The sequence below is a fragment of the Hemitrygon akajei genome, chromosome 19 (assembly GCF_048418815.1).
Source record: "Hemitrygon akajei chromosome 19, sHemAka1.3, whole genome shotgun sequence".
In the NCBI taxonomy this organism is placed as follows: domain Eukaryota; kingdom Metazoa; phylum Chordata; class Chondrichthyes; order Myliobatiformes; family Dasyatidae; genus Hemitrygon; species Hemitrygon akajei.
This window is the reverse complement of record NC_133142.1, coordinates 41,498,761-41,512,952: the sequence shown is the minus strand read 5'-3', so window position 1 is coordinate 41,512,952 and position 14,192 is coordinate 41,498,761. Positions and strand designations below refer to the sequence as shown.

Here is a 14,192-nt window from a genome sequence, read left to right as displayed (position 1 = left end):
ATATGACCATACAGTATACTTCATATGCCACTTCCTTGCCCATTCTCCCAATTTGTCTAGGCTCCTTGCTTCCATGGCACTGCCTGCCTCTCCACCTATCTTTGCATGGTTCGCAAACTTGGCCACAGAGCCACCAATTCTATCATCCAAATCATTGACATTCAACGTGAAAGGAAGTGGTCCCAAAACTGAACCTGCTGAAAACCACTTGTCGTCAGCAGCCATCCAGAATTGACCCACTTTATTCCCACTCTTTGCCTTCTGCCAGTCAGCCTTTCTTCTATCTATGCTAGTATCTTTCCTGTAATAGCATGGGCTGTTATCTTGTAAAGCAACCTCATGTGAAGTACCTTGTCAAAGGCCTTCTGAAAATTCAAGTGTGTGCCATCCACTGACTCTCCTTTATCTATCCTGTCTGTTATATCCTCAAAGGATTGCATCAGATTTGCCAGGCAAGAATTCTCCTTAAGGAAACGATGCTAACTTTGGTATATTTTATCATGTGCCTCCAAGTGCCCCAAAACCACCTCCTTAATAATGGACTCCAACACCTTCCCAACCTCCAAAGTCAGGCTAACTGACCTGTAATTTCCTTTCTTCTGTCTCCCTCCCTTATTAAAGAGTAGAGGGACATTTGAAATTTTCCAGTCCTCTGAACTATTCCAGAAGCTAACGATTCTTGAAGGGTCATTACTAATGCCTCCACTGGTCCATCTGATCCAGGTGACTTAGCCACCTTCACACCTTTCAGCTTCCTAAGTACCTTTTGTTTAGTAATGGTGACTACACTCACTTTTACCCTCTGACACTCTCAAATTCTGGCATACTGATAGTGTCTTCCACAGTGAAGTCTAGCACAAAACACTTATTAATTTCATCTGCTGTTTCATTATTCCCCTTTATTACCTTTCCAAATTTGCTTTCCAGTTGTCTGTTGCCCACTCTAGCCCTTCTCTAAAGCTTTATATTTCTGAACAAGCTTTTTGTATCCTTATTTATATTATTGACTAGCTTATCTTCAATTCAACTTTTTTCTCCTTATGTTTTTTTTTCCAGTTTCCTTCTGTGGTTTTTAAAATCTTCCCAATCCTTTAATTTCCCACAAACTTTTGCTATATTGTATGCTCTCTCTTTTGCTTTTATTCCACCTTCTGAACTGCTCCCAGAAACTCAGGCCATTGCTGTTTTGCTGACAGTGTTCCCTTCCAATCAGCTTTGGATAGTGCCTTTCTCATGCCTTCGTAATTCCCTTTGCTCCACTTTAATGCTGATTCAAACTACAGGGTGAATTCTATCATATTATGATCACTCCCTCCTATGGGTTCCTTTACCTTAAGTCCCTAATCAAATCTGGTTCATTGCTGTTTTGTGAAATCAGGTTTGATGAACAGGGACAGAAAACGTTCACTACCATTAAGAAGGTTATTTATTTACAGGACAAGACAGACACAAAGCATTCAGTGAAACCTTCAAGTTGCACTCTGCTACAATTACTCATCTAAGCTGAGTGAAAAGAAGCCATATGGTTTCCGCCTGCTAGATTTAGACTCTGCTGGCATCGTGCGCTAAATGGCAGGTAGAGTTAGGGGTTGCATTATTTGCCATACATGGGCCAATCCCCACCTCCCACAGGGGAGAGTCTTTTGATGAGCAGGTAAGCTTGACATTCACTGCAACATTCCACCCCTCAAAAGACACAACACGGTGACTCTTGGCCGGCAGGCTAGTAAAACCCTTGTGGAAGCCCTACTGTGCTACACACAAAACATAAATAATATACATAGAATTATCAGCCCATCAATTACTAACCAGTATACTGCTGTAGTCCACCAGGCTCCCAATTCCCCAAAAGAGTGCCGGCTTCTCACAGAGTATAGTAGCTATGGAGCTGGCCCCCTATTTTTCTGATCTTATTTACTGACTGCTGGATCTGATCAGCCAGGTGAGTAATGTTCCCAGACTCGTCTTGAATGTAGGTGCGGCGCTCCTGACCAATCACATTACAGGTGCCACCTTTCTCTGTGAGCAGGTACACTAAGGCCATCTGATATAGCAAGGCCGCCATCCGAATAGCCATCATCCCAGCTAACACCCTGTATACTTGAAAGTCATCTTCTGGGCCAGTGCCTCCATCACGCATGCCATGTGTATCAGTCCCTGGGTCAGCCTGGCCTCTGTGATAGGCTCTTACTGTGTCGACTGTCATGGGCAAGGTGCTCATCCAGTCTATTAAGGCAGTGGATGTATGGTACCATGCACTCCAGATAGCAGGAGCCGTAGCATCCCACAGGAAGCCATGGGTAATGTTGGGTGCCCCATATCCAGTATGTACTGTTTAGCATCCAGGGAGTGCCACCTTCACACCACACAGTCATCCCAGCCTACTGCTCCTGCTCACAGTCACCGTGCCCCAGTGACTGGTTGGATCAGCCCGTAAAGCACTGAGACTCAAGTTCTTTTAGGCCATTCCCATACTGTGGGGTGAGGTTGCATGGAATGGCCTCCCAGCATTCCCCAAAACAAAATGCCAAAGCCTGAGAAGCTGGACAAGAGAGATGCAACCCCTCCCTGGACACACCATTTTCATGAAATGTAGGGAAACACAAACTCACTCCCCTCCTGGTTAGTCACTGGGTATTTAGACAGACTGTTCCTCGTTCCCCTGGTAATACCATCCATCGCATATTCCCTAATCCATGCACCACAGTCAGTCATTCAGAAGCACAAAATACTCCGCGGATGCTGGGGTCAAAGCAACACGCACAACACGCTGGAGGAGCTCAGCAGGTCGGGCAGCATCCGTGGAAACGAACAGTCAACGTTTCAGGCCGAGACACTTCCAGTGATGGTTGAAGTCTGAAATCAAATCAGCAAATACTGAAAATACTCAGGTAGAGTCCACGAAGAGAAGAAGGGGGATAACTTTCAGGTCAATGACTTGCTGAGTTTTCCAGCATTTTCTGCTTTTAGATTTGGAGGAGAAAAATTGAAATTGAAGCAGTATAAAGCTTGTAATTCGCAAAGGCAAAGATAAGGTTTGCAGTTAGAGCCATGTTAACAACATTGAAAGAGACAGTGCTTGTGATGTTGGATGCTGTTTGCAGGTTCAAATGTGATGTGAAAGCTGCAAACAATCTGGATCTCTTTCAGGTAGAAAAGCAAGCAGTGTAATTGATGCCAGGGAAAGGGAATTAGTGAGAGAACAGCCATAGCTTAGATATTCTCAATATTTAGTTGACAGATGCTTTAATCATTCACTTACTGTTCAATATTTGATAACTTTTAGATGCTGAAAAAGTCAAGAGAAGTCTTTATAAAATTTTTTTATTGAATTTTCAAATGGTTACAGAAGAAAAAAGTCTTATCCAGACATGTTTTGATAAGTACACCTGTGAGTGTTGTTACGTTCCCCAGTAACCGGGTAATTTTCCAGCAAAGATAGATGGATCCACCGAAGCCTGATGCTACTATTTTCAAACGTTTTTATTCATAAAGGGGCACAAACGTATGGTTAATACAAAACATTCAGATCATATACGTCGTCACAACTCAATCTAAAGCACAGGTATAGTAATAATCAATCAGAAATAAGCTCTATCGTTGTCTAGGGGTAATGTAGATATATATCGTTTGCTGGATATCTAAAAGTCTTTTAGATCACTGCAGTTCCACCAGCCGCCGTTGGTTGTGGTGTCGCGTTGGTGCACTTTTGTTAGAAAGAGAGAGAGAGAATGAAACATTTACCCAACAGGTTTTCCAACCTGTAGGAGGTAGTCGGAAGTCTCGTTGGGGAATGGACTCTCATCTGTGGCTTCCCCTGTAGCTAGGCTGTTCTTCCGTGGTGAGGTCGCCAATCCCAGGCAAGGAAAGGACGCACATGAACCCCACCACCGGCTGTCGCTCTCAAAACGCGGTCGCAGGAATTCTCGCGTATCTTCTGGTGCATCTGGCGCCCCGCCTCGGCAGCCCACCTTTTATCTGGACTGGCAGGGTTGTAGATGTCCATCAGGGTGGGGGGGGGCGAGGCAATCCTTCCCCCATCACCCACCTCACATTGCCCTGAGATTTTGCATGTAGGCCAGTTCCTTATCCCACAAAGGTGTCTCCCAAGACAATGGCTATGTCCGAGGTTTTTGTCTTGTTGAGTGACCAGCCCACTTTGCCCAAGGGCTTTACACGTGGTCTTCATGAGACAATAGTCAAAGAGTCGCTTTATTCTGCTTCCCGGGGGAACGTGGTCTTCAGCACGTCTCCCTCTCTCTCTTGGGTCATTTGACCCCCCCTTGACTAGGGCTCTTGCGAATCTCACAAAGGAGGGGGCTGGGGTCATAACAGTGTGTATGTGTATATATATCAAAATTGACAGTGTTTTCAAATGATGTTGCTACTGACTAGCAGATTGGGGAATCCTTGAGGAATATCTGAGGTAACAGTGTAAGGGCCAGGAGAAACGATTACATGTGATTCTTCGGTCATGACTAACCAGTAGTCAAGTATGGCCCTTCATTACCCAACGCACATCCCATACATTTTGCCTGCTGACATGGATAGATTGCAGAGACAAATAGTGTATTCAACTGTGCCAAAAGCTATAGATGTGTTGAGAGCAATGAAGACAGATTATTAGTTTTATTACAATAGCATTGAATATAACCAACGACTCTGCAGAGCTGTTTCAGCACTATGCATGTATGGAAACATGATTTAAAGTTTGGAACATTTCAATATAGGTTTGGAAGTCCTCATTTAAGGACTCGAGAGGAAAAGGATGTTGATTTTCAAGAAGGTTGAAAGGAAAGGTAGGTTCAAGGGATTTTTGTTTAAGGAGATGTTTGTAGGAGATTTGTAGAGGGGTGGCAGAGTAACTGAGGAGAGAGTAGAGTTGGCATTATCAGCTGTCATGGAGCAAGGTTTGTGGTAATAGGGAGCAGCGAGTGTGTGACGAGAACGTGTGAGCTCAAAGAGGGTGCACTAGGGAGTAAAGAGAGAAGCTAAAGTAAAAATTGAGTTTATTGTCATGTGGGTAAGTATAAACTTAACCTGCAACAGCATCACACACATAGCATCATATATTCAGCATTCACATGTAGAATTGTATACCATTTTTACAGGAAAGTACAATTGGAACAAAAAAAAACATTCATCTCAGTGCAAAGTGGTGGAAGTAGTCATGAGGTGTCTAAACTGTCGTAATTAAGGTGTTGATGGTTCAAGAACTAAATGGTTGAAGGTAAGTAGCTGTTCTTGAACCTGATGTGACTTAAGGCTTCTGTGCCTCCTGTCCAGTGGTGATTGTGAAAAGATAGCACCGCCTAGATGGCAGGGATCTTTGATGATAGATGTTGCCTTCTTGAGGCAGTGTCTTTTGTAGCTATTGCCAATGATGGGAGGCATGTAATTCTGATATATTGGGCAGAATGCACTACTCTCTCACAAGGAAATCTGCAGATGCTGGAAATTCAAACAACACACACAAAATGCTGGTGAAACACAGCAGGCCAGGCAGCATCTATAAGGAGAAGCACTGTCGACGTTTCGGGCTGAGACCCTTCGCCAGGACAGCTTCTCCTTATAGATGCTGCCTGGCCTGCTGTGTTCCACCAGCATTTTGTGTGTGTTGTTTATACTACTCTCTGTCGCTTCTTATGTTCCTGTGGATTTGAATTGTCATTATGAGGTTATAACCATATAACAATTACAGCATGGAAACAGGCCATCTTGGCCCTTCTAGTCAGTGCCAAACGCTTACTCTCACCTAGTCCCACCGACCTGCACTCAGCCCATAACCCTCCATTCCTTTCCTGTCCATATACCTGTCCAATTTTTTTTTTAAATGACAATGTCGAACCTGCCTCTACCACTTCTACTGGAAGCTCGTTCCACACAGCTACCACTCTCTGAGTAAAGAAGTTCCCCCTCTTGTTACCCCTAAACTTTTCCCCCTTAACTCTCAACTTATATCCTCTTGTTTGAATCTCCCCACCAGTCAGGATACACTCAACAGTACATCTGTAGAAGTTTGTTAGAGTGCTCCATGACAAGCCAAGCTTCCTTAACTTGCTAAGAAAATCAGACGCTGCCACACTTTCTTTATGATTGCACCTATGTGCTGGGCCCGGGACAGGTAATCTGATATGTTAATGACCTGGAATTTCAAGGAGACAAACTGTGTCCATTGCCATTCCCCAGTGTAGACTGGCACATGCTTGCTCACCTTTCCTTCCCTGAAGTTAACAACCAGCTCTTTAGTTTTGCTAACAAGATGTTGTTGTTGCACCACTCAAACAGATGTCCTACGTTGCTCCAGTAAAATGACTCAATGCCACCAGCGATTCATCCATCAACAGCAGTGACATCAGTGAATTTGAAGATGACATTGGGGCTGTGCTTGGCCATGCAGGTAGCTAAGTGCATAGCCTTGAGGTGTACCTGAGTCAATGATCAGTGAGGATGTTGTTGTCAATCCTCACTGACTGAGGTCTGCAAACGGGCAAGATGAATAACTAGTTGCAGAGGAGGTACAGATGCCCAGGTCTTGAAGCTTCTGAAGAATGCAAGCTCCAAAATGGGGCTATAGAATACTGCAGAGGTTTGATATAACACTGAATAACAATATGATAATTTGTTGAGGTGTTGAACTGCACAGTATATTGCAAAAAGTGCTGACGATTTAAAATATATGGCATGCTGATATTTCAACCAGAAACATCGACAATTCCTCCCACAGATGTTGCTCGACCAGCACAACAATTTTAAGATGATGGGTTTTAATCATATTCACAACTTCTAGAGCTATGAATTATTTAATACTACAATTAGCTAACTTAAGTATTCGGTTAAAATCCACAGACATGATCTTGACTGTTTATTTACTCTCCTGTCAGGCTCAACTTCCATGGACTTTCTTCGTACTTCTCTTTCTGTGGTCCTGTTAGTTTGTTCAATATGATGGACTACCAGAGCATGGATGAATTAAATCTGCTAATAATTTGGTCAGATTCAGGATTGAATGCAGATCCATCATATTCTTGTTGTCATATCTTAAAAGTTTGAAAAGTAACAAATTTTTCACCTTACAATTGCTTTATTTTCTCCTCTGCCCCAACACAATGGTAATAGAGATAAAATGACCATTGTACCTTTTATTCTTCTGAGTGATATGTCTGCAACAAGTAATCAAATTGCCATAGATGAAGGTCCTAAAGGTTGAATACAGATCAGCATGTTTCTGCACGAGATACAATCATCCTTTAGAAAGTGTTCTTCCTTTGGCTATGTGTGATTTACATGAATGTAATAATGGTCTAAGAATGGTATTATCCAAGACACTAGAACAGGTTTTCTGCTAAAGCCCCAGGTTAATCAAGATGCAGACCCTGGCATCAGAGTCTTCACTGGGGAGGAAAATGTTTGATCTGCCTGCCTGAAATGTCTCTGCTAAATGACTGAAGCATTCACATCTAACAATGGTTTGGCAAACAAAGGAAAAACAATCGTGTGCAGGCAAAAATATTCTGAGTAATGGTTGACTTCAATATATGGGAGTCTTGTTTAAAAAAAAAAGTGCCCTTCAATAAGAATGGATTAAAGCTGATCAGAATGTTGATATTTGAAATAGAAAAAGTTACGGTTTGGGGAAGTTATATTCACTGGATAGATAGAAATGAAGATGATCATACTGCATTCAATTCTGAGTGTGGTGCAAACAGTCAGGGATAACATTCACCTTTGTGTACTCTTTGTCACAGGATTGCATTGACATTTCAATCATTCCATATATTCACACTCCTGAGGTAACAGGAAGTGTATGCTTTTATTTTGATAACTTCTGTACTCTTTTTATTTTCTGGTTAGATAATGCAGCATGATGTAATTTTAATGTGCACAATGTTCTAAAAATCATTAGAAGGTAATTCAATTCAAATTAAAAAGGCTTTACCAGTAAATTTTCATAACTCATTTCTGTCACGTTACTAATGAATGTTGCTGCTCCTCACTACAATCTCTCCAGAGTTGACAAGTCTTATGATTTGATCAGAATTGCAAAAAAAATCAAAATGTCATCATTTTAGATCATTATTAAGCTTAAAATTAAACTTCTCAGCCTTCTATTTTGATGCTTCAACTGTGTGGTTGATGCACCATCAATAACTCTCTGAGACGGGAGGCGAGATATCGGCTTTTATTGACTGGAAGAAAGAACAAGCAGTAATTGACCACCATACTACATCCTGGAGACTGAGGGCAGGGCTCAGGCCTCAATCGCCTTTATACCGGGGTCTGTGGGAGGAGCCACAGGAGCAGTCAGCAGGGGGCGTGTCCAGTCAGGTATATGTAGTTCACCACAGTGGTATAATTGATTAGCTGTCTTCTGCAATCGGAGTTTCACTCAACACACACAAAATGCTGGAGGATCTCAGCAGGCCAGGCAGCATCTGTGGTACAGTCACGTTTCAGGCCGAGACCCTTGGGCAGGACTCTAAGTAAAGTACTTCTTTCCATAGATGCTGCCTGGCGGGCTGAGTCCCTTCAATTTCAAGTTGGAGAGGGTGCAGAAGAGATTTGCGGCTGCTGCTGGACTAGAGTTATAACGAGAGGTTGGTTGCACTGGATGTTTGTTCCTTCGAGCATTGGGGAGTGAGAAATGATCTCATAAAAGCTTAGATGGATTGTGGATAAGGTAACCGCTTTAGTTTTGTCCCCCCAGGGTTGGAGAATCCAAAACAAGCAGGCACAGATATAATACAAGAGGAGAGATTTGAAATAAACCTGAGAGCTAACTATTTTACACAGAGGGAAGTGAGTATCTGGAATGAGCTGCCACAGAAAGTGGTCAAGGAGGGTAAAATTCCAAAATTTAAAAGCCATTTGGATAGTTACATGGAAGAGAAGGTAAGAAATCGGAGGACAACAAGGACGAGGAGGAAGATAGCTGTGGATAGCATGGATCATTTGAGTCAAAGTGCCTATTTCCATGTGCTATCAATTGTCCACCATTGAGAACATCTACCATAAACGCTGCAACACACATGCTGCCTGGCCTGCTGCGTTCCACCAACATTTTGTGTGTGTTGCTTGAATTTCCAGCATCTGCAGATTTCCTCGTGTTTACCATAAACGCTACTTGGGCAGGGCAAAAAGCATTATCAAGGATGCATCTCACCCTAACCATGGACTTTTTACTCCCCTCCCATCCGGTAGGCGCTACAGGAGTCTCCGCTCCCACACCAACAGGCTCAGGAAGAGCTTCTTCCCTGAGGCTGTAACCCTGCTGAACCTCACATCACAGCGTTAAGCTGTATTGCACCCATATTGTACTGTTGCAGTACTTTTATATTTGTGTGCTGTAGCACTTACTTTTTATTCGCAGTTATTTTGAAAATAATACTATTCTTTGCATTTCTGGTTAGATGCTAACTGCATTTCATTTGGCTTTGTATCTGTACTCGGCACAATGACAAAGTTGAATCTAATCTAGTTTATTGTGATGTGTTTTGACACTATTTTTAGTATGTGAACTTTACATATCTTCTCCAAGTTTATATCAACCATGGCATGTATAAATTTGTATCTTCCTGCTTAATTGAATCATTTTCTTTCAATGTTAACAAGCTCAAACTGATTTAGCATTCTGCTACTCTCGCTTAGTTTTGTAGTTCCCTTCCCTAATGTCTCAGTGATTTGAATGTTCTCTGCCTTCACAAAGAGAATTGGATGGAAAACCCGCAGATATTTTCCAGTAAAACTGCTTTACACTTGACAAATGATCTCGTGCTTCAGTATTTTTGTTTATTCTTTTTTAGGTTGTATATTGATTACAGTTGTTCAGTGAGTGAACATGGTTTCATATCGTTTTACAATATTTGTTTGGATTTAGTTGTGACATAGGGATCGTTTGATGCACTGACTAACGCCTGCACTCAGAAATCTCATCACAACTTAAATTGTAATAATAACACTTTTTGATCTGCTATGATGTAGAAATTTAGATTTAAATTTATAAATTTATAATTCCAAATTTATGCAATTGCTGCCAGGATAATCAAGGACACGACCCACCCAGCCAACACACTTTTTGTCCCTCTTCCCTCTGGGAGAAGGTTCAGGAGCTTGAAGATTCATATGGCCAGATTTGGAAACAGCTTCTTTCCAACTGTGATAAGACTGCTGAACGGATCCTGACCCGGATCTGGGCCGTATCTTCCAAATGTCCAGACCTGACTTGCACTACCTTACTTTCCCTTTTCTATTTTCTAATTATGTTTTATAATTTAAATTTTTATTATATTTACTTCGATTTGTACTGCAGGGAGCACGAAGCGCAGAATCAAATATTGCTGTGATGATTGTACACTCTAGTGTCAATTCTTTGGTGACAATAAAGTAAAGTAAATAGGACAATTTGGCCCATGGAGAAACCACCATTCTTCAATGAGGATTTAACAGCAGTGTCTGAAAAGTAGGCTTGATAAGAATGCATAAGTTGCTCCCCAGGCTCTGCAGTGACTTTCAGCAGTGGCGGTAGGCAGTGACCATCTCTTCTCTCAAGAGTTGAAGGTACAACTTTGAACAGCTAATGTACATGGGTCTTCTGCTGGACCCTTCTATTTTCTACTGAAACGGAGAATTTCAAATCGTTAAATGCAAGGAGTTCATGTGCGAGATGCAATGGAATAGACTGCCCTGTATGTGGCTAAGTTAGTGGATACTTTTTACAGATCTGTCAATCTTGTTTGCAATTTAATGTTTGCAGGAATTAAATATTGCTGGTAAGGTAAGAGATTAAAGAGCTTATATTGTGGAAGGAGAAATGAACTTAATTAAAATGAAACATATATATTAGAAAGTAGAAAGATATCATCTATGTTGTGAAAAATATTTTTGTAGCCTCCAAAGTAAATAAATGTAATGCACAGAAGTTCTGATAGTTTCACGAGGACTATGGTAGAGCAATACCCTTTCATGCACAGCGTAATTCCACATGGACATAAAGGCATTATCTTTCAAAGTGATAGCTTTGACAAGTGACACCTTTCATGCGATCTTCTGCATCATTTGCTGGGATGCATTTGAGGCAGACTGCTTTGAGTTGTATGTAGAGGTGAAAGTGGATGTTCTGACTGGAATGTGTCTGGGGATGCAGTATGCTAGCAATATGATTATACCAGTAAGAAATTTAAACATACCAGAAAGAAACCTAATTTAATGTTCCACTGGTTACAGTTCAGAAATGGGATAGGTCTTCATTTGTCTCTGATGGATAAATGAGGCATGTTCCTATTGGGAAAGGGGGTTGAGAGCAAGTACCAGAATGGTTACATTCTCCCCCACCAAAAAGAAATTGTGTTGCATGCAATATTAGGACACGGAAATTGTCCTAATTGACATGGAAATTGATGTCTTTGATATGCTTCCAAAGGTGACTCATACAAGGATAATTCATTTAACCAACAGTCAAGCAGGCTTCCTTCCTAGAAACGATTGTTACTACTGCACTTAAGACCTACATAGAACATGAGGACACACTCAACTGCTGCAGCACCACAACAGGAAACATTTTACATGTTGATTGACTCGATTCCACACATAGTGGTTGTTCGGCATGTAAGGGAATGCAATGTACAGCAAACTGCCTTCCAATTAGTTGCACATGCACGCAGATGCAGGAAAGGCTGACTGCATTTTATAATTAACCTTGAATTTCAACTCAGCTGTGTGACGTATGAAATGCATTCTGTTCACCAGTGTCCTCATCCATATATGGATTATGATTGAAGATGTAATGAACCAGTACAGAGTATAGCTGAAAGTCCAAGGTGTAATATAATGTGATACATCTTTCCATATCATTATTTTAAAGTGATCAGCAGCTCTTTACTAATTCAATAGAGGTAATATTTAGCTGACGATTTTAACTTGTCAGTCAGCTACTGACTGACAGAAGATGTTGGTCTTTTAAATCATTGCAGCCTGCTGATCCATTAAGAGTGTGTTCCAATGATTCTCATGAAATATTAATAGTGCTGTGATTGATTTGCTTTAATATTTTAACTTGGGGAGTTGTGTAAACGAATACTGAACAGCTGTGATGGTGCATTCAGTAAAGAAAGGTTAATAATACCATTGTCAGTTTGATGCTTGAATGTTTCTGCAATGTGCACACATTGTTTGGACAAATTATAGGGTTACTTATTATTTGTAGTGATTTTTCTTTTACTTGAATGATATTTATCTGCTAGTGATGTTTAATGCATCATTTCCTTAATTGTCAACCCCTGCAGATCTGCAGTTCCTCTTATGAATTTCTCTTAGCTAATAGTGAGGCAACATACAGTATTCAGATCACTACCAAAATCGGATAAGGCTAACCACTGTGAGGCACTAGGAAGTAATTTACTGCTAATTCCCTTATTTCTCCTCCTTGGGAAAAAGTTGTCCTCTCCTTGGTCCATTGCCATGTGTTGTTGATATTGAAAACTGCATTCCAATGCCTTTCAGTAAACATGTTACAACTAAATAACCCGATACATGCTTATTACATAGATATTTGTGTGAAATATAAATTTGACACATTGATGCACATTTTATCTTAAGATTGCATCTAGCATTCTCATTAATAAAAGCTGGGACTATTAATTTTCTTTTAGCGAAGCATGCAAAACAGGCACAGGCTTTTACCTGTTCTGATGCAGGTTTTGACCTGAAACGTTGACAGTTGCTTTTCTGCCACAAGTACTGCTCGACCTGCTGAGATCGTCCAGTAGATTAGTCGTTATGTTGACCTACTTTTGCAGGAGTTTCCAAAATGAAAGCATTTGTAGATTGCACTTGAACCCTTATAGAGACCACCCACACTGGCATTTATGAAAATACAACTGATTTAAGATGGCATCCAGATAGTGCCAGCGCACAATGCTCTCTCGGTTGACATCTTCCAGATAGCAAATGATATAGCTTTTTTGCTGCTTTTGCGTCTGCTTTTTACCTTAAGTGTGTTCTTGGAACTGTTAGAACCTGTGATTTACAGCTTAGACTCTGTTGGAAATATCCCCCGCTTTGCTGTCTCCAAGAAGATTATGGGAAGCAAGCTTGTACTTGGATGGCCTCGATGCAAAGAAAATTTGAGACCGAGCATGAGCTGATGTTTGACTTTGTTTTGCCATTTAAAGCACCCGTTACTCACCAATTAAAAATGTAGAGGAAGACTGAGGCATTGAGGGGAATGCAGAGGGCGAGTGAGAGTCTCAGCGCTGCTGAAGGAGTTTGTGAGTGGCCTATCACTGTGTGGCTCGCCATGGCAGGCAGGTCGGCCTCTCTGCTTCATGTGGTGTCCCTCTCTTTCGGTGAATGTCGGTGATATCGACATGGTTCTGCATTTATGGATTACACTATTCCGTTTATGGAATGTGGACTCTTTCAGAATTATGGTTTTGATATTCTGTGTTTTTCTACAGCCACTCCTTTTCTGTTTTGTTTTGTGGGGGTGGGGGGGGGGTTGATGATCTGTTGGAATCTGATAGTTTTTTTGTGCAGGGAAGGGATTGTTTCTGGGGGTCAATATTCTATTTCCATTTTGTTCGGGGGTGGGGGGTTTTGGTGGGTTGATGATCAGGCCGCCATTCTTCTCTGTAGTGGAGGGTGGGTTTTGATGTTTCTCTCTGAATGACTTTCATGTTCTTACTTTGTTTCGTGGCTATCTGGAGAAGACAAACTTCAAAGTTATATATGAAGACATATTTTGATAATAAATGAATTATGAAGCTTTAAGGTCAAGCCTATCCTTTCAAATCCCCTTCATATTAAGGAATTAGCAGGCGTCCTATCAGCTGTCTAACATTGGTCAAAAATTTCTTTTATCCTTCACCTGAATAATTTTCAATTAAAGACCAAGCACAAGAAAGTAATCATTGAGTGTCCAGAATTGATAGAGACACATGATTTGTATCCCACAAATGATAGTTGGGGAAATTAAATAAGAGAAGTAAAGCAAATCTCAAATATGATAAGCACAAAATTCTGTTTTATCCTTTTAAAAGGGGAGAAGAGTCATTATGCCCTGCTTTGGCTTTTATGTGATTCTAAACCTGCAAATGAAGTTCATTTTTGTCTCCTCAGTTCAACTGTGGGCAACAGGTATGACGTCCATGCCCCATGCTGGTATAATTAAACCTAAGGAAATTCTCCAGACTAGA

At 41.3% G+C, this 14,192-nt stretch overlaps 1 protein-coding gene across 10 annotated transcripts in view; it reads left to right on the top strand.

The window, feature by feature from the left end:
* Positions 1 to 14,192, top strand: part of chl1b (cell adhesion molecule L1-like b) — a 920,799-nt gene that overhangs the window by 329,570 nt on the left and 577,037 nt on the right. The window contains exon 1 of one of the 10 annotated variants that reach the window (XM_073072425.1): positions 8,578 to 8,597. The exons of the other annotated variants lie outside the window; for them this stretch is intronic. The gene's annotated coding sequence lies outside the window, so the exon portion shown is untranslated. Of the gene's footprint in view, positions 1 to 8,577; positions 8,598 to 14,192 lie in introns of those variants that run through there. 10 annotated transcript variants of the gene reach the window in all.